The 24124-nt window shown below is 44.4% G+C and overlaps 1 protein-coding gene across 4 annotated transcripts in view; it reads right to left on the reverse strand.

Moving 5' to 3' along the window:
* zfhx4 (zinc finger homeobox 4) overlaps positions 1–24124 on the reverse strand; it is a 327312-nt gene that overhangs the window by 74270 nt on the left and 228918 nt on the right. The window contains exon 1 of one of the 4 annotated variants that reach the window (XM_049564705.1): positions 12677–12727. The exons of 1 other annotated variant lie outside the window; for it this stretch is intronic. The gene's annotated coding sequence lies outside the window, so the exon portion shown is untranslated. 2 more of the 4 variants (XM_049564702.1, XM_049564703.1) reach the window with 2 other exon arrangements.

Raw genomic sequence — 24124 nt, forward strand, 5'->3', positions numbered from 1 at the left:
TACAAAACAATCCACAATCAAGTAGCGTGGATGGGCGTTTAGTGCATTTTAAATTTTTCAAATTTTTTTTTTTTTAAGTTTCCAGACTGATAACAGAGTAAACGAATTGTGTGTTGTTCAATTATTATTATTATTATTAGAATAACCGAGAAGGTCTCCACGCAACTAGGGCTAAATTCTTTGGTAAATTCGTCTCATCTCTCATTACACTGTTTGTTTAAGCCCACAAGTCATGCATAATTAATTAGCCACTTATTCCCTGACGAGCCCTGCCAATGGCCTTGATATCCACATGTTAGTGCCTTCAGGAATACCACATGCCAATCATGTCGCATATGAGAAATACATGCACACACTGGCACGTGCGCATGCCGACACACATACAAATAATATACCTGAGCTAGACAAGAAAGCAGAGGTGATCTGAAACACATCTGCAAAGTTTTTTATGTTATTTTAATTGATACGCAGTATCACTATCTCCTTATTTTGTTCCCCTCAAGGTCTATTAATGTGCATTTGTCCTGTGACTGAGCTCTCTGCCTCTTCAATCCCCGCCTTTGTCTTTGGCCAACGAGGAGGGAGAATGTATCATTTGTCATGAGACGTCTTGTGCTATTGTGGTGTATCTTTTCTCAAACCTGGAGAAACTTAGTCATTCATCAACTTTTTTTCGCTCCCCCCTCCTCTCTTAACTCAGAGCTTGTCTTTTTAACTTCTCTTTGGAAGAAGTAGTTGTGCATATTCTTTTTTTCTTCCTGCTTTTGTTTTTACCTCGCCAGCTTTTAAAGCAATGAAAATACTTCTGAGAGCAATCGATAAAATGTGGCATATAACCTTTTGTACTGTGCATTATTTTGTTGGTAAGTACAAGAGGGACAAAGCTTTTTCTAAAACAGAAAGCCCGCTGAATGCTTTGTTGAATATGTAAGATGAGGACTTTGAGGCACTCACATGGACGTGAAGTGCTGAGCAAGTGTCCTTCATGGTGACTACGTCGAGGAGTATGGAGGACAAGCAATGTCACAGTCTGAAAGGTAACCGCAACTTCAAGTCTACACCGATGAACAGACGTGAAATGAGCAAAGCTACATGTATACAATAAAGTAAAAGTTTTGCGATTAGCTCCCCTCCCTACCTGACTGCCATGCCACAGAAAAAAAAAGACAAATGAAAGATGAGACAGAAAGTAACAGAGAACGTGAGACAGAGACACCAACAGAGCTCCACAGAGAAAGCAAATCAGTTAGACAATACGACAGAAAGAGCGAGGCCTCATTTTTTCAACAGCCTATTTGATTTGACCTAAACCTGAGAATCTTAACCACCCCCAGGGCCCACAGGACCTCAGATCAAACAGAAAAACTCTTCGAACACACGGCCCCGATTGTTCTTTCTCCACCCTACGAACCCCCTCCCTCCCCATTTCCACTTTGAAATGAAAAGAATAAACATATTATTCTAAATGAAATACCCAGACCCATGTTTTTCCATGGCTAATATCCTGTACGAGATGGCTGATGCAAAATAGGCAGGAGAGCCTGAGAACGGGACGGCGCACAGAGGGAAGAGAAAAATCCCCCTCTTTCTATTTTCCCTTAAGAGACTGATGAAGGCCTGGCGAGATGAGAGAGAGACAGACATAGAGACATGAGAGAGGGAGAAAAAGAGAGGGAGAGGGTAACGCAATCCTGACTGGCGCAGGACCAACAGCAACAAAAACATTTAGATAACCGCGCTCAATAATGAACGATTTCAATGAGGACAAAAATTACATTTCCTACAGATAACATGCCCCCTTCCCATAACAGAGCCAGAAGAGCCCTGAAACCACGTCATGCTCAACAGTGGTGCGCTGGAGTATTATGTTAGGGGAGGGTTGCAGTAACTATATTAGTATCCTTTTACCCCGCCAGAGACAGTACTTTACTGGTTCTAAGAACATGGAGTTGGCAGAGCTGAGAGAGATGGGGAGAAATATAGACCCTGTATGACAACTCGACTAGCTTCACTCGAAAAGCAACAAATCACTCCTCAACCGACCGAGCTATAACACTACCGGTGGCACGGCTCAAACGATTACCGATCTGCAATACACACTACAAGGGCCACTCAAAATAACACTCCACATACACATAACCAAGGATCGCTGCAGCGCACTTGATCCTCACAGGTGGTGCAGGTCACAGCGAGAACACCATCCCCACCTTTCCCATCCGCTAAGCACTCACTTCCTTTCATGCCAAAGTCTGTCAAGTTGTTGAGAGGGGAAGAGGCAAGAAAAGAGGAGATATAGCGTGGAAAGGAGGCAGAGAAAGAGAGAGGGAGTCTTTGTCCTCCTCCACTCAGCTCCAGCACGTTTCCTCCTCGGGTCTGGCCGGCATTAACATATGAAAGGCGAGGGAAGGCGTGCAAAAGGTCAAAGAAAGAGGATCCTGTCCAATGAGAGACAACAAAAACAGGCCACACCGGCCTTTGTGGCGTTCATGTTCTCCACTACCCAACCTCGCGCCCCTCCCTCGACCCGGGATCATTTCCATACGCCAGATGCAATAGCAATGATGACGGTTGATCATAAATTACTCACAAAGTCGAGCCGGGTCATATGGAAGTCACGGTGGCAATTTTAAGCTGCGTCACCACCCTTGTGCCCCCGCCTACTACCACTACCAGCGCAGCTCACACACACACACACACACACACACACACATATGCAGGCATTCACATGAAACACACCTGCCTCGCAATTCCACAGTTGCCTCTACCCAGATGATATCCGACCAAATCCTTCGCAAACATCTCAATAAAGGAAAATGTAAGAACAGTGTAGTTTGATTTGATCCATGAAAGCCGCTCCCTTCCTTCCATGTAAATGCTACCTGAGCCACATCCATCCACTACATAATTGCACACTCCAGTGCTTTAGGGATGCAGTTTAGTATATACATGGAGGCTTAGGAAGCCAAGAGTTTACCACAGTTACTCTATTATCATACATATTGCCTCACATGACAGCCTCCATCTGCTGGCATCCGAACAAACAGCCAAAAACACCAGCCCCGTGTTTCCGGGGTCCTCTCCAGCAAACACAGTCCTCTACCGGCAGCAGCGGCCAGAGACAGAGGGACTGGAGGGGAGAGAGGGAGGGAGAGAGAGAAGAGGGGTAGAGCATTTCATCTCTCTTTCATCTCTGTCACCCAGTCAAGCGTTCAATGCCCCATTCAGCGCCTGCCCAGCATTATGCAAAATAATGCTAATCCCCTTTCCCGTGCTTTCACACTTGTATAAACCGCCGTTCCTGCCTCTGAAAAGCAATTATATCAGTTTACATTCCTGTCAAAAAACAGGATTAGCATGCAAGTACTAGTAGCACCAACTAGGCCCAATCTCTATCCACCTTTGGCTAGCGGGAAGCACAGAAAATTAAATGTTTGTCCACCCTCCCCCTTAAAAAAAGAAAGTCCTGCTGCTTGGTTGGGGGTAGCTATAAAGATGTGTTGTAATTAGATATTTGGATGGAATGAAAAGAAGGGCTGAAAGTTTCAAAGGCAGAACTCCTTGTCCCTGTTATTTAGGCCCGAGCTCCTTCTCTGCCAGAATCTCGGTCTTGTACAATAATCAAAAACAAATTCAGCTATGTCGCTACACAGGGTCCATACCAGTCTCGCTTCACAGACAGCAGTGTGTTGCACATGTGACGCACGCAGACTGACACACACACACGACACACAGCTGAACTGTTGTGTCGTCCCGGCCGACACATTGCTGCCACATGCGCGCAGCCCTGCCAATGCACGAGTGCACATGCAAACACACACACTGAGCAGACAAGGAAAGATGGCAGAGTATTTTTGAATATGCAAATGCTCGTACAAGCGGAACGTGTGTAAATAGGAGTCATTGTGTGCTGCTTTAATCTGGACAGTCGGGCCTCTCTCTATCTACCCCTCTCATGTTTTTTTTTGGGGGGGGGATGCACACCCATCCCAAGTGACGACAGATCAGGGGACATTAGTCAGCACAATTAGCCAGGTCGTCATGGCGACTAATGAAATTTGGCAAAGCGGCCAGCCAGAGACTTAAATGAGCTAGCTGGTTATGTGCTAGCACGGGGGGCTGGCTGGCTGGCTGCTGGCTGGTTGCCTTACACACACCCATTATTCTTTTTTTCTGCCGTGGTGGTACAATAGAGTCACTTGTATCTCAGCCGATACCCACCGGCGGTACAAGCTCTCCGCCTGACAATTTGCATATGTTAATATAATTAAGTGCTAATTACACTAAAACTCGAATATTCACAAGTACCCTCCCTGGGAGCTACGGAGGGGCTTGATCTCGTTCCAAGTCTTTAACCCTCCTCCGCCTCTCGCTCAGTGTGTGTGATAGAGAGAAAGTGTGTGTTAGCGGTGGTGCCCCAGGGCTGACAAAGGAAGCCCCCCTTCTTTGAGACATAATGCTGAGCTGTTGCGGACTTCTTAGCTTCTCCCCCTACAGGCCTCGCTGAGCCAGGAGACCTTGACACTACTACTGCAGACCGTCACCCCTCACATACACACACACACACACACACACGCACTACATAACCAAGAGAATATCACACCTTGATCTATCTAAAATATTCAGCTGTTAGATAGCTCTTTGCATCAAAAACGACATGCTTTGCAGTTGCATAATACATGTTGCATAAAACACTATCTATTAAAAACCTAAGGAAGGAGAGTGAAAGGGAGAATCTTAAAAAGACAACTTGGCCCCATCAGAGTCAAATAAGACGATCCAGCTTGGAAACCTTCAAATTAAGAATTTATTTTTTACTTTGTAAATTCAACCACCCACTATTCGTGTGAGGAGAATGCAGGATATGTTCAATATTGAATCTCCTCGGAGCTGGTGACCAGAATGATAGCAGTTATTTGAGCCATAGATAAGAGACAAAAAATCTACATGATTCCCCCCAGTGAGTATGCGTGTATGGATGTGAGAGTGTGTGTAGGCCTGCCGTTTTGATAATGGAGGACAGGCGGTTGTGCTTTTCACATCGTAATGGCCGTGAATCAGGGAGGAAGCCAAGCGGTCGTGCTACAATTAGAGCTCTTTTGTGCCTCTTCCTCTGTCTCTTTCTCCCTCTCTTTTCGTGTTTTCACTCGCTGACACTCTCCCTATCAAGGGTATGTTAAAACAGTCTACTCTGCTCTGCTGCAAAAGCTGAATGAAGGGGGGCATTTTGGGGGCTGAGTGTGTGTGTGTGTGTGTGTGGGGGGGGGGACAATTCACACTGTGCTGTCCTGGACACGCACGTATACACGCATGCACACACGCACCAGATGGTACAGGAAGGAGGATTAAATAAACACACATGCACGGACACACACCTATTGGCAGACAGACGCCTCTGTGTGCACTGTCCCTTAATGAATGTCTATGGGGAGTCAAAGGGTCCAAGCTCATTTAGTTGACTCTCAATGAGATGCAGCATTATGACTATGGTAATACGCTCCTCCCTACCCCAATAATCATACACAGGTCATTGTGTCAGAGTGATTCATTTCTATCGCGCACATACGCCAGATGTTATTACGCCGGAGAGTAAATCTCTCCAATGGACGTCGATGGGCTTCCATGCAAAAGAGGCGAAACGTGGAGGAAAAGGAGAAGCAGAAAAAAATATATTGTTATAGCAGTGCTGCGTGTAGTGAGCTATACTGTTCGCTGAAGCATGACGGCTGGTAATGCAGGTTTGGATGTAGCTCTGTGTGTGTGTGTCTTTGAGGAGGGGGAGCTTCCCTTCACTAATACCTGCTACTCGGATTACCACAGCGTCTTAAGTATTCAACCGGACTCATATTTTCCCTTTCTGCCCTTTTAGCCAAATTGGCTGTCTTTACACTGTAAAGCAGCGATATAGCCCTCCTTACTAAGGGCCTATGGGGGATCCATGAAGAAGAACATTAAAATGCAGCGATAGCCTTGTTGCAAAGCTCCTCTCTATTTCTTTCTCTCTCCCCTCTCTCTTTCTGCAGCAAAGGCTTCTAAATCATCCAGCCTCCTCTATTAGACGGGAGACTTATTGAGGTAGAAACCATAAAAAATGAAGAAGGGAAATTTAATCCCTGAAATATTGATTTGCACATTAATATCAGATAGGCAGAGGGCAATCTACCCGGGTGGAAATGACACATTGTCGACCCCTAGGAGAGGCCCGAGCCAATCTTCTAGCTGCATGTGTCTTGGGCCCAGGAGTTATAGGACAGACTCAGCCCCTGTCTCCCTCTCCCCTTCTCTCCCTCTCCCATCCTCTCCTCCTCCCAGTACCCTCTCATCCCTCTCGCCACCCCCCGCCCTCCACCCCTCCATCCGCACCCTTAATGAAGGCTGCAATGCTGAAAATGCATTAGCTTTTAATAATCAAGAAGCATTTTCAAGCCAACAGCTATTGTCCTCCCAGGGCTGTCAGCCCATCTCTCACACTATATGTTTTTGTATCCCTCCCCTCGACTGCTACGGGTGAAATGAACGTTACAAGCTGCTTAACTAACATGCAGAGATATACACACCCAGCCTTTGATAGCACTAAGACGCCACGCACAGAAAAACAAAAACAAGGGTCCCGGGCTTCTGCAAACACAAAGCTGCAAAATTCTCTCATTTGCAAGACAAGAAAAATACCAGAGAGATTGTGTTATTATAGAGTGAGACAATACTGTCATTAACTGATGAAATTCACTGCAATTAGACACGACCATCTCCTCTCATAATTCCACTTATTTTTAAATTTTTCTTTTTTTTTTATTATTAGTAGGCCTGGGCTACATTTTTTGTAAAGACATGAAGGATTTTTATGCAGATGCAATTAAATCGTCTAACTGAAGAGAAGATCCATCCTGTCCAAATAACATCAGAGCTCATAGTTTAGCAATCTATAAAATTGATCTGATTTAAATCAACATTTAACTGGGATGTTTTTATTGGATTTAGTTTAAATATCAGTTTATGTATTTGCATAATAACAACAGTAATAATAATGATAATAATAATAATAATAATAATAATAAAACCGATTAATTCTGATAATTAAAGTAGTGATTATGGTCCATATTTGTTGTTTTAGATTCCACAAAAAAAACACGTATTTTGATTAAAAAAGTAAGCTCACACAATGTGTTTAAAATCATCCACGCATTCAATAATCTAAACAAATTTAAAAGTGCAATACATTTGGAAAAACTGCTCTAAAACCCTGTATTTTCGGGGATAAATATGATCTTAAATCCACATAAAAAAAAGCCAGGAAAGCCGTGTGTAAAAACAGACACTCGTGTAAAAAGGTCGTCTACCCCTGTACACCGTTCATCTGGAGCGTATACAGTCTCTCCACGCACACACACACTCACACACACTCACTACACCGTTACATACCCGGGTTGGAGACTGACTGGCCCCTTGGCCCTGATGTTTTGTTTTTTTTTCTCCTCCCGTGCGATCGATGTCCCCCCTGTCACTGTCGCGTCCCAATCCGAGCCAAGTCTATCTGCCTACCTCAAAAAAACAGCCATCAGGGCGCAAAAATACCTGAGAAGCCCTACCTCTGCGCTCTGCCTCCTCTAAATTGACACAAAACAACACCAATCGACAACTAAAAGAAGATGTTGCAACCCGCATCTCTGGGAATTAAGAGAGGGACAATTTGTGAGGAGGAAATTATAAACCCACCGACGTGGATGGGCACCGAGGGTGGAAATGGAACTTGTAGGCTATGGATGGAAAGCGGAAATTAAAATGTGGTAATATCAATAAATAACTGTAGAGTACGGCTTTTGGAAACATTCTGGTGTTTCTAATAAGAAAGGAAAACAGGAGACCCAGGAGTTGTCTGGCTCTGAAGGGACTCGCCGTGCTATCAGTAGCCCAACGATCGCTCTCCCTCCTGGGCGACGCAGCCACCCACGCCTCGGTAAAGTGAGACGACTTTCTGAGCGCAGCAGGTAAAGATGTATGGACCATAAGCGGCACATGCACGTTGTTTTTGTAACGATTATTTAATAAAGACGTCAAATCGAGTATTATAGAGAGATACACTTGTGCACACGAGAGGGGATCGTGTCGGGAGACTGATCGTCACTCCGGCCGTGAATGCCTGGAAGGTGCATGAAACCCGATGTGTTAAAACTGGCTTTGAGCGCTGCGGCGCGTCCGGATGATGTGTTTAAACCACATATCTGGTGATCGGGGAGTGAAATGAGGAGTCGGGAAGTGTGAGGAAACATCAAGCCGGATCCCTCGACTAGAAACAAGCTCACAGCGGACATGTCCGAGGGATCGGACTCCTGGAAAGGGAACACCACATCCGCACTGCAAAGCCACAAAGAAGGGGGGGAAGAGAAACGCTCGTCTCGTATCTAACAGTGTACTCAGTGTGTCTGTCCACCACACGATCTCCGTAACAATAGTATAAACTTTGCAAAAGGCAGGTCTGGACGTGATATCCAAGTGTAATAGCACGGACACATGCGTAAGAACGCCTCCGACCCTGTCACTCGCTTGTTTTATTGAAGCCAAAGCGCCGGAGTTGCACTAACATCACGATATCCGCCTTTATTCTGGACTAAAAAACACCCAGCACCTGTTATCCAAACAGCCCCGATGTCAAAGATCCACCAGCGAGATAGATAATCGATAGCCGACCCCTAAATTTAACACACACCCCAAACTACTCAATAAAAGTTAAAGGGAGAGGTGGAAAGGAAAAAAACTTACTTTCTTCCCCCTCCAAAGCCGTCACCTCCGCTTCTCTCTCTGCTCTTGGCTTTATAAAACAGTCACATCCAGCGGCTTGCGTAATTGGACAATCAAAACGTGGAAAAACAGGGAAAATTACAATAATCCTCCAACTTTATATTGGGAAAAGGGGGTAAAACCACAAATGTCAAGCGTTTAGAGAGCTATCCCTTATTTTGGTTCCGGTGGCGGTGAAACGACGTGTCGACGGGCTGCCTCGCAGTTTCTCTTGTGGACGGGGGTCGGGAAACGGAGGAAAGGAAATGAAAATCCGATATGTCTTTATTCTGCTAATTATTATCGTTTTAGCCCTGTTTAAAAAAATGGCTGATTAAGTTGAGTGCGCATGTCTTTGTGTGTCTATTTCCCGATATGCACTCTGGGAATGGGTAGAGAGACAGAGAGAGAGAGAGGCAGAGAGAGAGAGAGAGAGAGAGAGGGAGAGAGAGAGAGAGAGAGAGAGAGGGAGGGAGCAAAAAGAGAGACGGAGAGGGAGGGAGAGAGAGGAGAGAAGTGTAATTAGTGAGTTGATCAACAGTCTCCACATTGCAAATGACGCGCACACGGAGCCCTGGCGGCCGCATAGGTCTATGCGCGCAGAAGAATCCTTTTGTATGGTTTCTCTCTGAGGGCCAAATCACATGTAGAACAATGGACACCCGCTTCCTGCACAGCAAACAGCCTGCACTCTGAATTACTTACAACTACTTAGAACTCATCTTTCCCTATAATAATAAAGAAAACACACTTTACAGACGCATATTTCTGCACTGAAGCGCCAAAACGCTCCAACACACTTCTCCTTTTATTTAACAAAATACTCTGAACATGATGCTCATTTGTGTATTTACATCTGCTTTTGATTTTTATTGATCATGACACTACAGGTGAATTACATTTTCCAAGGATGCGCAGAATGGAGCGCGTATTTTGCGGAATAATCCGAGAATTCATACAGAAAAAATACATCTGTGAGTTTCTAAAGCTTTGGAACAATTTATGAATATGAATAAAAGAGATTGACTGTCAGATTAACATTTTTTAATCAGTAATGTGCATAAAAACAGACAGAAAAAACACACCTGAGGGAGAGAATCAAACCACACAACCGTGCCACATCGCGCGTCAAACCTGGCCTGCACATACAGTGGCACGCATTTTATAGGTAATATCATTTATGTAGAAAAACACAAAAAGCATCCACACACGTGTGAGTAATTTACGCTTCACGTGGATGCACCGTTATACCTATTTTTTTTATTGGATTCTCTAATAGTTCAGTCGCCTTTTTTCTCGGAGTGAGGAGTATCTGATCTGTTGCATACAGGGCGCATATAAACGTTCAAGCTTAAAAATCAAAGCCACAATGCATCACAGTAATCCACCACATGTTGGAAAGTCATCACTGCCCTTTCGGGACCGCTGAGGCCCCGTGTGGGTTCAATAGAGCCAAACTGCAAAATCCAATACAGGGTCACACAAAAATCCCCCTCTCTATTCAAAGCTCCATTCACTGGCGTTTACATTTAGTGTCCTTACAAAGTGCATCGGTCTGTTGGCCCTATAGCCTTTCAATGCAAACCGTTTACTGTGTGTTTCCCCCCCGGTTCCTTAATAGTGGCTTTTGGGCAAGAGGAAGACTTTACACAGTCTCAATCGGGGAGAAAATCAAGAGATCTTGTTCGCCTTCATGGAAAAAATCGAAGCTGGGGGTGAATTGAACTGCATGAGCCGGGGCTTGGGATGTGATGATAAGGCTGCTGCTGGCAAGTGAACTACTAGGTCTACTTTGCAGCCACATTGACTGGACTGCACCCATACCAACTGGATCCTTAAGAAGCCAAGAGATCCGAGCCCGACCCGACCCGAGGCTGTTTATTCTGGGTTTAGAGAGGTCTCTGACAAAGGGGGGTGGGTGGGTCGAGGTGAGGAAACAGAGGCGTCACTTTTCACCCGGATCCAAGGCTCCTGCTGCTGCCTGCCGCTACTGCTGCAGCTGCCTCCCTGTCCTCCAGGGGGGTTTTCTAGCCTGTCAGCCTTGGGAGGCGTCGCTCACAGACGGCTTGGAGAGTCGAGTCGACCCGCTGCTGCGGCGGACGCGCAAAAAGTCCACCGGGGCCGTGCGTCGAGCTTCCCAAAGCTGCATGGAGTGGACCTATTTCTCATTTGCGACTTTACGCACCTAAACGGAGGACTTTTGTTGACAAAAACCACCGTGATTTTCCTTTTTCTTACACGAGCATCTCCATTTCTGTGCAAGGATGTACTTACTCCTCACTTTCTATGATTACATTTGTGCGCGCTGCTGACATTTTCAGCGGAGTTGCGTTTGTTATTTTATTTGTTTTCTGTGAGGAAAAAGAGAAAGTACAAAGCGGATTTAGAGAACTGATATAGGCTGCCGCTTATCTTAACCTCCTGCGTTTGGTAAATCCCCCCGGTCTCCACCCTCCCTCTCTCCCAGCAGACGATGCTCTTTCTCCGGAGGACCGCTTGACAATAGACCGCGTTAACTAATATTTCGCCCCATTTCCATATCAGCAGCATCCTCGATTAATTATAGATTTTTATCTGTAAACTCCGGTCTGGTGTCTGTGTGTGCTTGCTCCTGTGTGTCTGTGTGTGCGTGTGTGTGCGCGAGAGTGTGCGAGTATTTGTGTGTGATCTAAAGCAAATAAACTGCTGTGAAAATTGTAGTGGCATCACTAACACAGAGCAGGATGAGCGGAATTAAAGTCTTTTAATTATTGTGTAATTATCAAACATTAAAGGCGTTGTGTTTTCTTTTCTAATGCATGTATTGCCAGTGAAATGTGGCACTGAACACTCATAGTGATCTTATGCCAGTGGATCAATAACTTTGAATCGTCCGGAGATATTACCTTAAAGGCTTGACACACTGAGAGATGCCATGGGATGCAACCATTGTTGCTCCATCGATATATGCTCAAAAGTCAAACTGGAAACCAGAGTTGATGTTGCTGTAGCTTTTTATGTTATATATATTTTTAAAATAATAATCTAGTCAATTCCAGCTGTGCACAAGCGGTCACCTGGTCAGTGTTTTCTGGATGTGCACACAGACATCCACCTTGTTTGTCCTATGCGTCGGCGCCCTCATGGGGTTGCATGGCTGACCCCTTCTGCCTCCTCAGGACACACAACACGCAAAAGCCCACAGCTCTGACCCGCAACCTGTCACAGTGACCCACTGGCCAACTCTCGTCCAGCAAACACACGCACAAACAAGCTCCACAAAGGCCCCACAAAACACACAATAACAAGTTAAGTGTGACTCTTTCAACGCGTGACACCAATATAAGATGTTGCCACTCACTTCCAAATAATCCAACCAAATAAAAAAAATCCTTCTTGCAAAATATGTGCAATAATCAAAACTGTATTTCCACCACAATATAATAAAAATCCGCCACACAGAAAGCCTCGAAATGTAAAGTCACATGCAAGTTGTCATCTGTGTTAAATTACAGCACCGAGCTGCAAAATCAATTAAATGCAAATAAATCCAAAAAGACAGAATTATTTCTGTGATTTCAGCGTAATTAACGTCGCAGAAAAAATGTTTCTTTAACTTGTTTGCTGGCAAAACACTCCCCAGAGGAGTGGGCAAAACCAACTGGCTCTTTAGCAATAAAAGAGGAAAACGCAGTGAAAAAAGCGGTGGCACAACATGAAGTTTTTGCCCCTATATGCTCAACATAAAGTCTGTCGACGTCTCCACACTCAGCCCTAAAGCAATCCAACAGCGCTCCATAAATATGCAATCGTTGTAAAAACTTCAAAATTTTCCTCCTCTTACCTCTTTTAAATCCCCCAAAAAAGCATAAAGTATAATAAGCCATTGAAAGAGAAGAGAAATAAAAATGTAAACTCTCGGTACCTTTGGTATAAAACATTCCGTTTTTCTTCTTTTCTGTCTTTCTCTTGCTCAGTAGCGATCCGATAATAGCATATGGAAAGTGTTTTCAAAATGCCCAGATTTGGCACATTGTCATTGAAAAGAGAGGAGCGCAGTGATGCGGTGCTACAACAGGGGAAATGAGTTGCGGATTGGACGCAGCCCGCCTCGGTGCGGACTTATCCCACTTTAATTTAATATTCCGCAATCACACACACTAGTGATGGCATATAATTCAAGGAGAAATTCAGAGGGAAGGAAATGCTTTTGTGTGTGTGTGTGCGTGTGTGTGTGTGTTTTTTTTACACCACTTTATTTGATTAAGGAGAGAGGCAGCACAATATTGTGTCTTTTTCACCCTCTTTCCCTTCTTCTTCGCCTTCCCCCCCTATCCCGAGTCAGTTTTTATATTTTTTTTATACATGAAACAATAGATATTTTATTTGTGTGTGTTTAGATCATTTATTTAAAAATCAACAACTCCCGACTTCTTTGCGCGTCGGTGTCACACTGGAATCATCCCCTAACATAAAATCGAGACCCATAAACGCTTGTTTGTAAAACACTGAACCCGAAATCAATGTATTGGGACATTTCAATCGATTATATAAACGAAAATCCATACGCAACATGAGACCGGTATCAGCCCACTCTTCCGCTCCCTTTTAAGAGAGAGAGAGAGGGAGACAGAGAGGAGGAGGAGGGGGGGGATTGAGAGAGAGAGGGAGAGAGAGAGAGATGAAAAAAGCAGAGAAGAGAAAAAAGAAACAAAGACTGTTAATGCAGCCCTTTGCCTCAGTCACTTAGATCAGGGCTTCTCCAGCATTTTCATGTCAAGGACCCCCAAATGGACACACCTTATGCCAAGGGTCCCCATTTAATTGGATTCTGTCCCTGGGACTCCCAATGTGGGGTTTTGTTGTTGTTATTGATCCAGCATTGCATTGTAAACCCGCTGCAAGTGGTGACACCTTTGTTCAACACGTGTCCCCTCATTGGAATAATTTCAGAGTTAATGAAATCACAGTGACATTAAACTCTTTATTTTAACCAGAGGGGGTGCGCACCCGCTGAGTGGCCTTCGCGGACCTTTTGAGGATCCTTGCACCCCCACTTTAAAAAAAAAAAAAAAACCAAAAAAAAAACCCACTGACTTAGATGTCAAAGTGCTTCCAGATGCACAATGATAGTGCAAGTCCTGATGACAACAATTAGACAGAAAAATGCCCCAATCAAACGGGGCCACACGGGATTACGTTGCATTTCAAGGGTCAAGGGGAACCGTTTCAGCACCCCTCCAGCCCACCCATCCCCCCGCCTCCACGCCAAATATCACATTTCAGCATCCCATAACCCACCCCAGCAACAATCAAGCACTTCAGGCACTATAATCAGGTATGCAAATTCTCAGGGAAAAAGGCTTGGACATGATGGCCGGTGCGCACTGTCAGATGAGCTGTTGCATAAACTGTGCATTAATATGCAACATGATATGAAAGGGGGTGAGGAACAGGGGAATGGGGGTAAAATAAGGAGGTGCCAATCATGTAAAATTTACATGGGACCACAGCTGCTAGGGCTCTCGAGCTGGGGAAGAGGGGCGGGGGGGAATTAGGGGGGGAGTTGAGATTAGGAGACAGAGGAAGGAGGATGGGGTGGAGGTGCAGGGTGGTGGGTCCGTGCAGCCGCCGGTGCCACTCTGTTTATTTGATAAGAGCAATCGATGGCCCCTGACTGTAAAGTCTTTACCCAGATGCAGGCGGGGGCAGGGGCAAGGGGGGGGGGGGCTGCCGTGATATTGCTCCCGAAGAAGAACAAGTGTTGTGGCAAGCAAGAAGGAGGAGCAGGAGAAGAAGAGAAACAAGAGAAGGAGGAGAAGGGTGACTTGGCAGACGTCGTCACCCGCATTTCGGTGGCTCGCGAGAGGAAATCAACACTACACACACTCAGAAACACACACACACCCCCTCCCCTCCTCCCCATGTGCGTCTCTCTCTCACACACCACCAACACCACTGCTGTTTCCATTCAGTCTCACCTCGCCCTGCTGCCCTCCTCCCACTTGGCCCTTTGCTCCTCCGATCTTTTTCATTGTTGATCCCTCTTTAATAGACACGCGTCCAGTGAGTGTCCTCCATATATGGACAGAGGAATAAAAAAGCACCCCCTCCCCAAAACGGCCTCCTCGTGATGCCCCAACACACAACACACACACAACACTGTTCAACGCCAAAGTCTATTGATTATCACTCAGATCCACACACACTTATAGACCTGTAAAGACGTCGTGCATGGGAACAATGGCACCTGTGTGCTCCGTATCGAAATAACTTGGCAATTTACCTCCAGTTTGCATCTAAAAATATTCCTGAAAAATGTATTAAATATGCAGCTTGATAAAAAATCCCACAATACTATTATATTTATAAAAAGACGCTAAATTGCGGGGAATAAATAAAAATAAAAGTAATATTAATAAATGATGGCGCACACTGTGTTGCAATAAATTATTACAATAAAATGTGAGTCAAATTAAAGCAATAGGAATATAATTTGAAATCTAACAGGAGGCCTGCTATTTAATGGCCTCATGAAAGTGAGACTGCTCCACTGTATGTTGTCACATGGCTTATTAGAGTGCTTTCTTCATGACAAGCCAGGAGCTTGAACATGTCAATTTAGTGGTCCGAGAGGTCCTCTCCAGGAGCCCCCACTCTCCCTCTCTCTTGGGGACTGTCACCCCCTCCACCCTCCCACCCTATCATCCATCCATCCATGCCCCCCCCTCCCCCCCCCCTCCTCTCCTTTTCCTCTGACACTCAGTGCGCCATCCCAACACGGCAAATAACCCGGCCAGTAGCGAGAAGTGAGTTCTATGGCAACAGATTGACACCTCGACATCCAGGGGGGAAACGTCAGAAGCGTCTCATGGCCGGTGCTGCTCCAGAAAGTAATAAGTTACTCAGAAGTTAAAAGTAATACTACTGTGGTCCATTTTTCCTTGGCAGCAGGCCTTTATTTGTGACGCTGCTGCTGCGAAAATATTCTCCTATATTTAAGCGTTTTTACGCCCAAATGTGGATGTTTTAATAATTTCAAAGTATTTCAATCCCCAACAAATATCATACTTAAAATGAGGCTCTAACATCATTTTGAATAATTTAATTCCACTGGCGTGATAAAAAAAAAAAAAATAACGACATTTTTTAATTATAATTTTGACCCAAAAAACGTTTACGCATATAAATATTCTTTTCACCGCTCGTTATTTGTGTTGCAGCACCTCACAAAGCACGGAGTTACCACCCAACACTGCTGTCAGCTGTGAGCTTGTACAGTCAGTCTCCTGCCTGGACGCCATCATCTATCAAGCGAGCCAAGTCAACCGGAGGCGCAATGACCAATGCGTAAATGCGCACGGATTAGCGGATGCGGCTCAGACAAATTGGCAACGCTTGGAGAGAGAAAGAGAGAATAAAGAAAGGGTGACGGAGAGAAAAGGCGTCAATTTCTGAGTTGTGCAGTGACCCTGAAAGATGCTTGTTGGCTTCATCACTGTGTCAGAAGAGTCCTCATGAGGGCTCTTCAGCCTCCTTTCCTAGTGACCATCATTAAACCGGATGACCTGCGCTCAAGCAGTCATTTCTGCGAGCGTCTACCGTGCCGAAGTGTCATTGAGCAAAAGACTGAGTCAGTCCTTGCTGCAGATGCCTGTTCTGTGGGTGAGTCTGACCTCTGACCTTTTGTGTGTTGGGGCAAAAGACAAAAGATTTTCCTTGTGGACATCAACATGATTTAAAGATATAATTTAATATTTAAAAAAAAGAAGCAAATTATAAAACAGCAGAGGCCAATTATGATTTTAAAAAGCTTGTGGAACTTTAGTCAACGAGGAAAAGGAGGTAATTTTTTTCTGTTCTTGGAAATTGAAAATTAAATGAATTAATCTGTAATTCCCATCATTAACTGCTGATTATTTTATGCAAAAAATAATTAGCGCAAAATGAAGTGATTAAAAATTAACCAGCAGAGTGAACATGTGGCAAAGGGAGAGCTCTGCACTTCCTCATCAAACATGTAAATGTTATACCTGCAAATTAAGTTCAACCAAGACAGATGGACTTTAAAAAGCAGGGGAGAGAGGTTACTTTGTATTATAATGCAACGTCAATATTGTTTTTATGGAACAAAACCTCCATAACTTGAACTAATTCACAATCAAACAAGCAGGCAAACTGTGGATAACAGTGAAATGGTGCAAGCAACCCCCTCGACACACACACGCATACGCACGCAGGCACACACAAACACAAACTCTGTTATGTTTTCAATTTGGGTTGAAATGTAGACATTTTCCCTTGGTTGCATAACTGCCATCCGTATCGCCCCTCCCTTCAATTAAATGCTATTTCTCCCAAACAAAATGTCAGAATCATTCCACACAGGGTAGTTCAACAGTGATTTGTTCTGAAAGCTATGTGTCTTTCTCTGAGATGGTGTGTGCATTTGTGTGTGTGTGTGTGTGTGTTTGTGTGTCCTGACCTCAATTCTGACTGGGTTCACAAAAGGACGAAAAAAAAAAAAAGGTGCCTAAAAATACATTTAATTCACAATCAGCCCAACTGAGCTGAGAATGACAAATCCTTTTAGAATGCCCCACAGTGTGATGTGAGATTAGGAAACATAAACACACACACACACACACACACACACACACACACACACACACACGTATATATCACTCACACACCAAGTTGTGCAAACCACACATGTGAATGGACACACAAAGAAGAAGGTAAAACACAATCAGCTGTGGAAAAAAAATCTGCAAAATTATGTGCTTTGAAAAATGTATTTGAAGAACATGACTGGCCTGAAAACTAAAAATACCAGAGTCATTATTATTGTTAAAGTGGATACTGAAAAGATGATTCAAAGGAAACTAAAATATTCTGCCCAACTTGTTCTCATGCACTTTTTTTTTTTAACAAAGGTAATAACACACCCTTAATTTTAGAGAGTAAAATGAATAACACAGGTACATTTTCAAGCACTTTATTATCTTTGTCGAGGTGTCCTGAAGCAGCTCAATGAAATCAAAATACCAGACAGTCTTGTCTTGTAATGAAAATATATATTCTGCAAAAGGAAACTTTTTTTTTCTTCTCATTCGACCACTTGTCAATTTATTTAAAGCAATAAAACCGCAGAGCTGCAGTCGTTCATCTTTTTTCCGTGAACGCGGACACTCTGCTCAAGTCCCCCTGGCTCAGAGAGATTCCAAGATGGCCGCGCACCTGTCATGGAGGTGGATTGTCCTGATTATGTATGGAGATCACCTCAAGGCCTCCGTAAGCTACGGAGAGCGTGCGCACCTTGAGTTGCTGGTTCAACACCGGTCAAAAGCCCGTCGTTTTTTAAAAACCTCTGACTGCCCCCACAGAAAGAAAAGGATAAACCCTGGCAGTGTCTCCTCTCTCTCCTTCTCTCTCTCTCTCACACACTTCCTTTCTCTTTCTCTCCATCGCCCTCTCTCTCCCTCCGTCTCTCTCTCTCTCTCCCTCTCGCCCCCTCTCTCACATCAGAAGCGCTGAAATGCACCCCAGGGCCAAATCGCACAGAACAACCCCTCTGAGCCAGAGAAAAAAGCTGGAATCCGTTTGCCCTGATATTTCACCAGCACCAGCCAGGAGCGAGGGGAGAGGGAAAGACAGAGGAGAGAGAGAAAGGGGAGAGGGAGAGAGGGAGAGAGAGACTGGGGCAGAGAAAAAGGGATAGATGGGAAAACGGCAGACCAGGGCTGTATTTATTGGGGGTGTGAGTGCCGTGCTGTAGGCTGTGGGATGGTCGGGAGAGTGCAAGGTGTTGCTGTTAGGTGTGGTTGGGTTTACAGAAAGGGAAGAGCATGCATAGATAGGATGGTGGAGGAGAGGAGGAGAAAAAAAAGAGGGAGAGATGGAAGGATTGGTCATGCGCAAGGTAAGAGAGAGGCTTTGTTTGATTGTATGTGGGAGGGGGGGTGAGGTGGGGATGAGGGGATGGGAGGGGAGGGGGCTGAAGCTGTCGTCTGTGGGGTTATTATTATTGCAGGCAATCTCTGTGTGTGTATGTGTGTGTGTGTGTGTGTTTCTTAGAGGGAGAAGGCGAGATGAGGAGATATGAGATTCAGCTGCGGGGTCATTATTTTATTTTATTTATTTCTTTGACGCATGTCATGAGGCTAAGGGAAGGCTCACACTCTGTGACATCACTGATTACTCATTTGCATACCTAACAAGAATGTGTGACACAGGTGCTTGAGGCGGTGTGTTTTCGGCCACCTATTGATGTATTGATTTGCAGCGCGAGGACTGTACTCAAATACAGTATGTGACATCCGGTGCACACGTGAACACACACACGCGCGCGCAGGCAGAACACAAGCAGGCCTCGCTGATTAACATCTCCCACCATCTCAATAATAACTGTAAGAAGAACAGACTACCTTAACGGCGCAGAGAGGGCTGATAAGGGGGGAAAGAGGGCAGAGAATATAAAAGGATATAGGGTTTAAATGAAAGAGAGATTGGAGGAGCAGAGTGGGAGAGAGGAGCATTTTTTTTTTGCCATTTCACCCACTTTAATAGGAGGACAGTTAATGGGCCTTTTTTATCGGGCACAGGCATCAATCAAGAGGTGTCAGGCGGCCGCTGAATCTGGGCTGTGGTCCTCTTCACAGATGACTGATTAGCAAGCCAAAATCACCAGATCCATCTTCCGACGGTCACTTTTATTACAGTCATTTTTAAAGTGACAGCAACCTGCCTTGTCTCACAACACTGGCCACCGCATATATATTCTCATCTTCTCTCCCCCCTCTCTCTTCCCCTCTCTGCATCTGTCTTCCTCTCTGCTTCTGTCGCTGGGTATTTGGTCAGTCACTCTCCTGCTACCCCCCCCCCCCCCCCTCCCTCTTTTAACTACTTTTATCTGACTTTTCTTTTTCTGTCCCTCCCCACCCCCCCTTGTGTTGGTGCTACACTTATTCTCTCACTCTGCTGGGCAGGTTGAGGGGAAGCAGGGTCAGGGAGGTGTGGAGAGAGACAGGGGAAAGAGGGGAGAGAGACACAGAGAGAGAGAGAAAAGAGAAAATAAGACCCCCTCCTCTTCCATTGTCTGAAGGGTGTGTTCTGAATCCCTATATCGTTGGCTCTCCAGAGATGGCGAGAAATTCGTTTTGCACAGTTCCCCCCGCTGTCTTACATTGGAGGAGGAATTCTCCATTCCCAAGCACAAGATGAATGTAAATGAAACAGTTTCGGCGCGGAGTGTGTTGGTCACAGCTGCATTTACGTACACGGCTGCTCTCCGCAGACGGCATTTTAAGAAACAGACAGGGTGACATTAAAGTTGGAGGCCAGGGAGTGTTAAAATGTGTTTTTTTGGGGCCTGGATGTAATAATATGTTGCTGGGAAAGGGGTGTCAGGAGACTGTCTTGGGGTAGAATTTTGTTTTGGAGCTTGTCAGTCAGATTTCTCATCCTTTCCTGCCTCAGTTTACTTACAGGCTGCGTTCAAAATAAATCACTGCATCAAATAATCATCGTGCAATCATTCAAAATGGCAGCTGTAGCTATGTTTACCCAACGGTTTGCGTACATGTGTGTGTGTGAGAGAGCGCGAGTGTGTACGAGGCCAGGCTCTAAAGAGCACTCCTGTGTCTTGGCAGGAGATATGCTAATCGCAACTGACATCAATCTGAAAAACATCAGCCGAAGTAACATGTGTCTAAGATTACATTTACAACCTTCTGAGCAAAGAGGGACAGCGCGCACACACAAACACACGCGGTGGAGGGAAAAGTGGGTCAGGTAAAACAAGCAAACGTATTTCAGAGACAGCCTGCCATTTGCGATGTCCTCAAAAAACAACTGATTGAACAGCTTGTCGAAACATTAAGGCTCAAATTTGAAAGCTTTGGAGTCGTCTTAAACACAGGAAGGATTATTCTATTAAACAAATGTGTCCTTTGTTTTTTCCCTGCCCGCTTAAATACTGAAAGCTTTTAATACAGACGCACAAAAAAGGTAGAACTCCTTAATTTGTTCAGACGGTTAAAGTTATTAGTTCCTTCCTTTGTGTTTTAGAAAAGGCGGAGGGGCTGCATGAAATTTTTTTTTTTTTTTCGGGCTGTGATATGCATTAGAACCTGGGTCACATTTTACAGTGAAGCACCTGAACATCAGAGCGACTCAGGCGGGTGTAAAATATGTGTCCTGCTAAAACCCATTCGGATAAGGCCTTTAGATGTGTGTGTGTTGAGGGGGCAGATAGACAGAGAGACATACACACACAGGAAATCGTAGTAATGGCGCTAGCAGCTGTGGCTTGCTAAGTGAACACATACGACTGTAGATATACTGGATCGGTCTTCCTCTAAGCCTGGGATCAGATCTGTGCGTGTGTGTGTGTGTGTGTGTGTGTGTGTGTGTGTGTGTGTGTGTGTGTGTGCAGAAAAGAGGCTTTCATGTCTCTGTATCCGCAGCACAAAGTTTGCATTTGCACTTAAAACTCTTAGACACACACTTAAACACTCATTTGTCTCAACTGAAAAGCATCAAAAAGGAGGCAACAAACTTTGTCTACGATCAGCCTCTTCCTCTCTCTCTCTCTCTCTCACACACACACACACACACTTATACACACACATTCAGTGTATCTGGAGGGCAGCGGGGCACTCAGGGGTCTGACAGTGAATTCGGCCCGCACATCCGCCAATAAAAGATCGCTGCAGTATTTTACGCTAGAAATGTTTGATGACAAGCAGTAACTAGCGTGAAATTCACCCTAGATTAAATGTCCTAGGAGTTGTATTCCCATCCGGCAAATACACACACATCTGTGAGCACACACACACACATGCACACACACACACAAGCTGTAAACCTCAGTGAGGGTATACCCCCTCAGCAGGGGGAAGAGACAGGAAACAAATATAAATCCTGAGATGCACACACACACACACACACACACACACACATATGGACATACATGCACACACACTGACATGAGCAGACTTATATACTGGATACATACTATATAAATACATGCACACGTCGGCATAAAGAAACACTGACTTACTCACAGGCGTTCAGACTGGAGACACACCGGGGGGCAAATCATAGCAGGAGACTTGTAGCGTGTTTGGCTGATTACCAGTCGAGCAAATAGCAGAGAGAGCATGCTCACAGTGCCACCTCCATCCTCCTCCTACACACACACACACACACACACACACACACACACACCTGTTTCTTTGTTGGTTAGTCAACGCGCTGATTATTATAATTACTAGAAGTTTTCTTCTCTTTTTCCTCCATTTGTTCTTTATTTATGTCTCGGCTGGGGAGAGAATTACAGCCGACCTCAGCAGGCAACAAAAGATCAGAAAGCGGGATCTCAAGATACAAAATGACTCGGTAAGACAGGTAACAGTGAAGTCAAGAGGGGAAAAACAATTAAAGAGGTGTTTGTACAAAAATAATAATTAGTGTGTTTTGATGAAAAATCGGACAGATTATTAAATAAAGTCAAATTTGTTGTTCTTGGATTTCTTAGGGGGGAAAAAACAGTGCGTTGCTGTGTTTGTCAGAGCTGCTGAGCTGAATGGGTGACGGATGAGGGTAGAAACGCAGACGGAAAGGTGTGACAGAGTGAGGGATAGGATGAAGGGGAAGAAGAGCAAAGTGCTGTAGGTAACTTTTAGCAGATATATGGCACGGTTTTCCAGAAGGTCTGTCTTTTTTTCTCTGTTTAGTTAATTATGATTCAAATGATGAAAAAAAAATCTTAAATAGATGACTGACTAACTAAAGTTTTGTAGCAACCAGCCTCAAATGTTCATGCAAGTAGACCTGTAATGCGTTTATTTGAGGATGCCTTCTAATTAAAAATACTTTCCAGATTCTGTACAACAGATCAGATATCAGAGATGTGTTTAATGTCTTCCGGCAAACACAGCTCTGTCTGTTCAGTGCCACTTTATAGCTTTATTTATACAATAAAAACTCAAAATAACATCATCAATCTCACACCAGTGGGATCTATAACGTTTTAAAAATGTGGTCAGTAATGGTCAGCTGGCACTAAACATGCTAGCTTGCTAGTAGGAATGCTAGCTTGGCCACCGCAGCCAGTCACATGACCCTCACCTTGTAAGTTGCGGCGGCCCATCAAGAGTCTCCCGCAGAGAAGCAGAGAGAGGTAGGCTCAGACTCAGGCCATGTGAGATGCATAAGCTATATCTAAAAATAATTTAATTCTGTAGGATGAAAACCATATCCCACAACATGCTGTGGACTCTCCTTCTCGTCTTTCCTTTACACTCTGCCTTTCTTTTTCATTCTGAGACTGAGCACATCTCTTTATAACGTTATATTTTGCCCAGCTATTCCATTCACTTTCAAAGGCTTTAATAGACTTGTAACATAGGACTGCAAAACTCTCCTTCAGATTATTTTAAAATGAAATTCGGAGTGCAGAACTTTTTATATTATTTTGCATTTAATGCCAACATTTACTACATAATGCCTGACGTGGTTTTAATATTCTAAATGACACATCACATATAGTTTGAATATAGTTTAAAATGTGAAAGTGGAAGGGAGAATCAATTTAGTTTGCAGCACAAGCATATCAAGAAACAGCATATACATCACTATAAATTCAATAAATGTCCGTTTGAAAATGAACCACATCGGGGCAATTTCATACATACAGTACGTAATGCCTCCTGGTCCTTATGCAAGGCTTCCTGCTGCTCTCATGCAGGGAAAAGTTAAGGCGGAGTAAGAAGAGGTCAGGCAGAGGTAAGCCTAAATAAAGTCTCTAACCGGGCTGCTTTACAAGCCTTAGTTAAAGATATTGATTCAGTCATAAAAAGGCAACATTCTGCTTAGCGAAGAGAAAGTTGCAGTTTACAGCTTGTATGTTCATATCATCTCCTGGCATGTGTTTCCCTTGCCGCAGTTATGTGCTATAATTACATTAGACTTATGACCTTTCAGAAGAGCGGGAAGGGGCAAGAAAAAAAAATCCTTGAACATCTTAATTCGATCCGTTTCAAACAAGAGAGGCCGATTTTGGGAGCAGAGGAGGAGGCTGCGCACATAACATATTACAAGGAGAGCGGTGCCAGCTAAAGCAGTGCCCTGTTTTTTATTTTCACTTCATATTCTTCAATGAAAGGTTCTTTTGTTGTCTACTGGCTGATTGACTTTAATGAGAAACATTCCATTGTACCAAACGCTGGCTTTTACAAACTGAACTTTGTGTTCCTCTTACTTGTTTTCAAATTAGATTCAAAAAAGGGGGATGCGGCGTTAGAGGCAGTGCCCGGGCCGTTTGGGATCACAACAAACATGACATGCACACGAGTACGCCCAAGCCATT

Source organism: Epinephelus fuscoguttatus, linkage group LG21 (assembly GCF_011397635.1).
Source record: "Epinephelus fuscoguttatus linkage group LG21, E.fuscoguttatus.final_Chr_v1".
In the NCBI taxonomy this organism is placed as follows: domain Eukaryota; kingdom Metazoa; phylum Chordata; class Actinopteri; order Perciformes; family Serranidae; genus Epinephelus; species Epinephelus fuscoguttatus.